Raw genomic sequence first — 8,542 nt, 5'->3', positions numbered from 1 at the left:
AAACCCACTTCAACACAACTTAGTTTGCCAGGGTTGAAACTTCCGGAGTCTGACCCCTAAGCAGCTTATTTCTGACATACAGAAGGACAGTGCATATTTGGGAAAAGGTTTCCTCATGACAATCCAAATAAATGACCATATCTAAACCCATTTGCAAAGCATGTTTCTTTTGCAAAGTACCTGCAACCTCTTCCACAAGGATGGGCTCCATTGACTGAGAAACAATGCTCAGGACAAAGGTGAAGCCTGACCCTACAGAATAACAAAATATCACCAGGCTCTTAAACAATATCCACTCCAGACTTCTGGATAGAAAACAGGTACATACATCCCTCCTGTTGAATAGAGAGGCCTGCAAGTTTAACATCCCTGTTTTCCTAATGCTTCTCTGTGGACACACAGACCTCATGATCTCTAAAGTTAATCACTGCCATGATAGCAGACTTGATAGATGCTCAGACTTGTCATTGGAGGCTTGCTTGTCACATCTTCTTGAGGTTGTCTGTAGTCCTACCCATGGACCAATATCAGCTTTTTACCTTGTATAATGTAGTGAAATCATAGCAGCTCACAGCACTGAGACTGATCGAGAACAAGCCTTGAGTTCTCAAAGCTCCCAAGCACCAGGGACCAGGACAGAAAAGTGTTCTGTAATTGTTTAAAAATTCTCTTTCAGGGATTTAACACAACACACTGGAAATCATTTCTGGAATTACTGAAAACCACAGAACCTTTGGGTTAACTTCTGGAGTAAATTCAAACAGGTTCTTTTCCACTGAAACCCGGGGTTCCTCTCTTCCTGGAGTGATAGCGTGCTCTTGAGTTTGAAAATTCAGAGGATACATAGAAACACCAGCAACTCAAGCAAGACTAATTTCACTGCAAAGTACAAAATGCCAAGGAATAAAAATTCATCACTTTAAAGAGACTCAAATGAGGACAACAAAAAAGCAGAAAGTTAATTTTTTATGAAACTAGAAGAAATCTATGTATCTCAAACCCTGCTTAAGAAATAGGTGAGAGGGGAAAATAAGCAGCCACCCACCTAGTCTGCTGAAGAGGTTTCTGATGCAGGTGACCTGAGAGAAGTGGTTGACTTTGCACGGCTTCTCAGGAACTGGAGGAACTACCATGGAAGGCTTGGATAAGTCTGGCAATGAAATTAAAACATTGGATATAAAGCACCATGACCCGGCATCTCTACTTAAAAATAATAATAATAATGTAGAAACATAGCCCTGTGGATACTACAGTCAACAGGAGTCAAAAATGCTGAGTGAATTCCTGATTGCCCGACAGTGAAGTTCACATACTGTGTCAATAATACTCCCATGTTCCTGGAGCTTTCAGTAAGTCTCTGAGTGTCCTAAACATGAACAGGAAACCAAGATTCACCAGGAAATCAAAATATACCACCTTGTAAACAAGATGAGCCTCCACCCCCCTGCCCTGCTCCAGTCCTACAACCGAGAGAAGACAAAAGGAAAAAAGCGGACATGAAATATATTTCCTGGCCAAGGAGTTGGATTCCAATCCTGAGAGCAAATAAGGAGGTCTTATAAATTAAAAACATTTAGTATTGGAATTCAGTGACTCACTGGAAAATTGAAAAACTGGCCCTAGAAATCTCCAAGATCAAAGAGACACTGGGAGAGAAATTTTGTTCCTGTTTTCTCATGGAATGCAGCAAGTCCAGCCTCGAGTATTTACTCAGTAAGTAACAAAACCTAAGCTGAAGTAACAGAGGAGGAAGAGAGCTATGGAGTGTCAAAGAAAGGAAAACTGAAGTCATCTTACTGAAAATGTTGGACACGAAAAGTTGTAGTAAACTATTTAATCCATTTTAAAATCATTCCTATTTGTATTTTATTTGTGTAGATGAGTGTTTCCTTTGAAAGTCTATCTTTGTACCATGTTCATGCATGATGCCCGCATTTCAATAAATAAATAAATAAACAAGTAAATTTTGAAACTTTGTTTCATTAAATACAAGGGTGAGGCTTCACTGGGCAGAGAAAAGGACATCACACACAGGCACATCTTCCTGGGTGTCCCCTGGTTTTTGCACTTTGCAATGTTTAAAAAGATAGTGATGGATATGAAATCACTATGATATGGAGATTTCTTTTGATATGTGAAAAGGATGTTATTTATTTTTAAATGTCAGCATTTAAGTACATCAGAATGTTTATAATATAAAACAATTCTATATCTTAAAAATTGTATGAAAATGCAATTTTTTTAACAGAATTGTAATTTTAGGATGTCTGAAGAGAAATATTTTACAAAACACCACTTGAAGGTTGCCTGGTGGCTGCAGTTTAATTTAGTAAATAGACTCATGCTGCCCCCTGGTGGTTAAAATGGTCAGCAACACACCTATCGCTTAGCATTTGGGGGAAATTTTTATTTATTTTTGCTGCTGTAAATAAATAGAAAATTTTATAAACTCTGTATACACAGAAGAACTATTCTGAAAATTAGTATTTCCAACTCAGTGGACCAAAATAACAAAGAGTTTGCTCTCTTCTCTGATCAACAGTACTGGATCATTTCAACAGAAAGATGTATCTTCAAGAATCTGCTTCTTTTAAAAATAACTCCCCGGTGACCTTAGCTGTGACTCATAGCATTGGGGATATGGAACCTGAAGAAGCCACCTCCTACAGCCAGGCAGGAACCTCAGTGGAGTGATAGGAACATCAACCCACCCACAAAACTTTCAACCCAAAATGTATCCTGTCTACAAAAAATGCAGGCACAGCCAGCGGATGAAGCAGAGACTAAGAGTTGGCCAACCAATAACCGGTCCAACTTGAGACCCATCCCATGAGCAAGCACCAATCCCTGACACTATTCATGATGTGATGATTGCAGACAGGAGTCCAGCATGGCTCTCCTCTGAGAGACTCCACTCAGCAGCTGACTCAGATAGATCCAAATACCCACAGCCAAACAGTGGATGGAGCTGGGGACTTTTATGAAAGAGTTGGGGGAAGGATTGAGGGCCCCGAAAGGGATGGGAACTCCAGAGTAAGATCAACAGAATCAACTAACCTGGACCCTTGGGGGCCCTCAAAGACCAACCAAAAAGCATACATGGGCTGGACCAAGGCCTCCCCACACGTATGTAGCAGATGTACAGCCTGATCTTTATCTTCATGTGGGTCCCAAACAACTGGAGCAGGGGCAAGGGGTGGCTATTTCAAAAGATATTGCAAGTATGTGGGATATCTTCTAGCTGAGCTGCCTTGTCTAGCCTCTGTGGGACAGGAAGCGTCTAGCCCCGCAGAGACTTAATGTGCCAAGGTGGGAGGATATCCAGGGGCATGGGGATGGGGAAGGATTTCAGGAAGGAGTGACCTCTGGGAGGGGGGCACTGAATTGGATGTAAAGTGAATAAATAGAAAAAATAAAATTAAAAAATAACTCTCCCATTAAAACAAAACAAAAAAAAGCAAAACTTTGAACAGTGTCGTCGCGAGCAGCTGGAACTACAAGCACAGTGCCACCCCTGGCCTGCATACAGCTGAGAACCTGCTTCTCTATCTGCGGTACTGACTTCTTGAAAAGCCCTGTAAGCACACTTTGTATTTTCTGGGTGCAAACCTAGGTTGTATTTTCTTTCCATCTCGCTGAAACTTTCCTGTCAGGTTCTACCGTTAGTTCTCTGAGAGCAAATCCAGCGAAACTTTGTCTGAAGGCCGTGTGGTAGTTTTGAACAGTTTATAACTTAATAAAAAACGATATATTATGCAAAAATGGTCTCCTGGGAAATACTTGATGGCAAAAAAAAAACCAAAAAACAACAACAAAAACAAAAAAACAAATCATTCAAAATACCTCCAGAACAAAGGGATTTTTTTAGAAGACGTATATGTCATCTTACAAACTGCAGGAGAAATACACCATGGACACTGGGTTCATCCTGTCCCTTGCTCCTGCTTCTAGCCGTCCTTTCCCATGAGCCTGGAAAGACTACCAGCATGTAATGACCAAAATTGGGAGATTAACAGCTCCCATAAGAAAAAAAACCAATCCCCCAGCCTACAGTATCCATCAGCCGGCTGTGCTGGTCCTCTGTGATAACAAATCTTATGTATTGTCTAGTCTGTTCAAGGATCAATCTATATGTTGTAGGTAAGGTATCTTCTTAGCTGTATGACATTTGCCTAACTGTTCTCACAGTGAAAGATATATATTGCAAATACGCAGTTATAATAAAAGCATTCACTATTTTACCTTTTTTTTGCATAGACCAAATAAAAATCCAAAGAAATGAACATATAATCTAATTTTAAAATGTGAACAAAGTAGTTTTCAAATGAATATATGGATAATGCAGGAAAACAGTTTGTGAACTATATATAGAAAAGCGACTTAATTAAAATTCAAATGTTTTACCCGTGAGGCAAAGAAAAAAGTAAGGGTCTGACTCTCAGTAAGAGTTTCTGTTGAGAAGCTAGGTCAATGGACTAGTAAGAAAGAACATTTGTTGCTCTTGCAGAGATCCTAGGCTCAGTTCCCAGCACCCACATGGTGGCTCACAACTGTCCATAACTCCAGCTTCAGTGAATCCAATGCCCTCTTCTGAACTCCATGGACACCATGCATGCACATGGTGCACAAACATACATGAAGATTGTGATTTGAGTAAGAATGGCCCCACAGGCTCACGTCTGAATACTTTGCACAATGTTTTACTTAGTTTAGGAAGGATTAGAAGGTGTGGCCTTGTTGGAGGGAGGAGGTGTGTCTCTGGGGGCAGACTGTGAAGTTTTACAAAGACCCCATTCCCAGTGTGCTCTTTGCCTCCTGCCTCTGCTGCTGCTGCTCAAACACTATGCCTGTCTCCTTGCCTGCTACCATGTTCTCTGCCAGGGTGATCATGGACTCTAAACCCTCTGACACAGTAAGCTCCAAATAAAATCTTTCTTCAATAAGTTGCCTTGGTCATGGTGTCTCTTTGTGGCAATAGAAAAGTAACTGGGGCACAGTTAAATATCCAATACAAATGAAATAAAATGAATAAATCTACAACAAGAAAATGTCTATTCTGAGCCAGGCAGTGGTGGCGCATGCCTTTAATCCCAGCACTTGGGAGGCAGAGGCAGGCGGATTTCTGAGTTGGAGGCCAGCCTGGTCTACAGAGTGAGTTCCAGGACAGCCAGGGCTACACAGAGAAACCCTGTCTCGAAAAACAAAAACAAAACAAAAAGAAAAAGAAAAAAGAAAAAAAAAAAGAAAATGTCTATTCTGGAGGGTTGATGAGACATTCTGCTCACTAGTTACACTGACTTATGTGACTGAAATAAGCAATTTTAAGAAGTATCTAATCCTAAAAGGCCTAATTTTTTGACTTGTATGTTTGAGATATCTTGAGACTTTGTGGTTCTAACTGATTTATCTTTAGTGCCTTCATACACTCTGGTTCAATAACTCACATAATGTAATTCTTCATCACTCAACTACACTAATAACAGCAAACTGAAAGGGGGATTTATTCTCATAATTTCAGATATACTGGAGGCCAGAACCAGGCACTGGGTCCCTGCTGTAATGCTTCTCACATTATTGCTTTGAGTCAGAAACTCTCAACTCACTACTGGGGTTTATTAAAACGGCTTACAGGCAGTGGTTTAGTTAGTCCAACAATGGCTGTCAATGGAAGGTACAAGAATCCAGTATTGTTCCCTGTATTGCCTCAGCTGTTCTTCAGTATATGGTGCCAGAATCCCGAGGGAAGCAGGCTCTAATGCCAGTGAAGGAATAAACTTCCCAGCGAGTGTGAGGGCAAGCAGGAAGAGAGCAAATGCTTTCTTCATCCATGTCATTTTTACAGGCCGCCACCAGGTGTGACCCAGACTAAAGGTGTAGCCCCCCACCTCCAAAGATCTGGATTAAAAGTGAGACTTCCCAACTCAAATTAGTTAGGAAAACCCTTCACGGCTGTACCCAGCCACTTGGATTTGAGTTCATTCCAGATGTAGTTAAGTTGACAACTAAGAACAGTCATCACAGCAGGTAAGACATTGTGTCCCAGGACACACCAGTGTGCCCAGTAGACTTTTTCATAAAGAGGTTAAAATAACCCAATTAGAAAAGAACACTGTTTTCAACAATGCTACTCAAGAAAATGAATCTATATGGGGAAATGATGAATTTCAAGTTACGCTTTTTTTCTATAAAAACTGCCACTGGGGACTGAGAAGATAGGACTGGGGAGATATGGCCCAGTGGTTAGGAACACTGGCTGCTCTTACAGTGGATCTGGGTTAGATTCCCAATACCCACATGGCAGTTCACAGCTGTCTAGAACTCCAGTTCCTGAGTATCCAAAACCCTTTTCTGGCCTACACAGGCATGAGGCAGGCAACTGGTGCTCAGACATACAAGGGAAGGCAGAACACTCATACACAGAGAATAAATAAGTCTAAAAGCTTTACTCAAAATTGATTTATGGTGGAGCAATGACTCAAAATAAAACCTGAAGTGAAAGCACAGGAGACATTTCACCAAGCCACAAAAAAGTGATTTTATTATTAGTATGTGCATGTTTTGCTTGTATATGTGTGTGTGTGTGTGTGTGTGTGTTTGTGTGTACTGTGTGCATGTCTAGTAATCACAGAGGCAAGGAGAAGAGACTAGATCCCCTGGGGCTAGAGTTACAAATAGACATTAACTGCCATGGGGAGGCTGGGCACCAAATGTGGGTCCATAGCAGAACAGTAAGTGCTCTAAGTGCTCTTAACCATTGATCAACCTCTCTCTCTCTCTCTCTCTCTCTCTCTCTCTCTCTCTCTCTCTCTCTCTCTCTCTCCCCCTCTCAATTAAATCACAAAGCCCTACTAGTTAAAGCAATCGAAAGGAAAAGAATCCAGCATGGGCATTATTACACTACTTGACTTCAAAATACACTACCAAGCTGTAGTAACCAAAATAACACAGTACTGGTGTAAATACAGACCAGTGAGACGAAACAGAGAACCCTCAAGTAAAGCCGTACACACCTGCATCCACTGGATTTTAAAACACGTGCATAGAACATGCATCAGAAACAAGAGGCTAAGAACTGGATATCTGCACACAGAAAAGGAAACTAGGTCCCTGTCTTACACAGTGTACAATAAAACCAACTCAAAGTACACAAAGTACGCCAGGCACAGCGACACTACTTGATAACACTGGGAAAATATTTCGGTACACCAGTATAGGAAAGATGGTTTGGTTTGTTTTTTTTTTTTTTGTTGGGGGTTTTTTTTTTTTGGTCAGTTTGATATGATTCTAGGAGTAAAGAGAATAAAAGCCAAGTAGACAAACAGAATGGCATCTGATCAAATCTTCTGCACAGCACAGTAAAGAGCCACTGTGGGAGGGCTGGTGTCTCTAGTAATGGCTGCCTAGCATGCTTGAAGCTGTGGCCCTACCCCTAGCATCAAATAAAACCCAGAGTGAAGAGACTTCATAGATGATAAGAGAAAATGTCTGCAAACCATGCACATAAAACAAGCAGGTTAGCATTCAACATATATAAAGAACCTCAAAAATCAGTAGGGAAAAAAACATATGACCTAATTTAAAAACACATAATGGGTCCAATTAGCCACATCTTCAAGAACATAAATGAACAGGAAGTGCACAGGAAAATGTTTCATGTCACTCATTAAAGAGAAAGACAAAACCAAACCTCAGTGAGATATCATCTTACCTCAACCAGAATAGCTAGTATTAAAGAAACTAAAATGCTGGAGAAGGTGTGGAGACAGTGGTACCATCATATATTGTTGATAAAAACACAAATTAATTCAGTCATTTAAGAAAAGAGTGTGAGACTTTCTTTAAAAAAAAAAAGTACAACATGATCCAGTTATTCCACCAGATGGTATATAGTCAAAGGAAAGAAAATTGTATGTTAAAGAGATATCTACATGCTCAAGTTCTCTGCAGCATTTATTCAAAATAACCACAAAACAGAAATTCAGAAATGGACACCAGACGGGGGAGGGTGGAGAAAGGAGGTACAAACGATGGCGTGCTATTCCCTCATAAAATGATGAAATGACACTGACGGGAATGAGGCATACATATATCGAGATAAGACAGGCAGAGCCTAGCACTGTATCTCCCTGATTAGTGGAATCTAAAGGGCTAATTTCCAAGAATGAGGGATGGGGGGAAGAAGCAGTGAACTAGGTCACACTGAGGTAAGAGCAGGAAGTTCTGGTGTGCTATTACACAGCACCGGTGACTACAGCAGTGTAACGTTTCAAAAGCTAGGGGATTGTGTCTCACACACACACACACACAAAATGCATGTTTATGTTCATCCTTATTTAAAGCTCCAATAGGTAGTTCCAATACAATGGTCACTGAGGTGGCCCGAGTTAAACTAAAGGGGGTCATAAAACCAACCCCAAAATCATGACTCTGGGAATGGGGTTAGTATAGTAGGGATGAGCTGGGGCTGACAGAAAGGGAGATAATAGAGTACGTGTACGACCTCTCTCTCTCTCTCTCTCTCTCTCTCTCTCTCTCTCTCTCT

This window comes from Grammomys surdaster, unplaced genomic scaffold (genome assembly GCF_004785775.1).
Source record: "Grammomys surdaster isolate TR1022 unplaced genomic scaffold, NIH_TR_1.0 1136, whole genome shotgun sequence".
NCBI lineage: Eukaryota > Metazoa > Chordata > Mammalia > Rodentia > Muridae > Grammomys > Grammomys surdaster.
Note: the sequence above shows the minus strand (reverse complement) of the source record.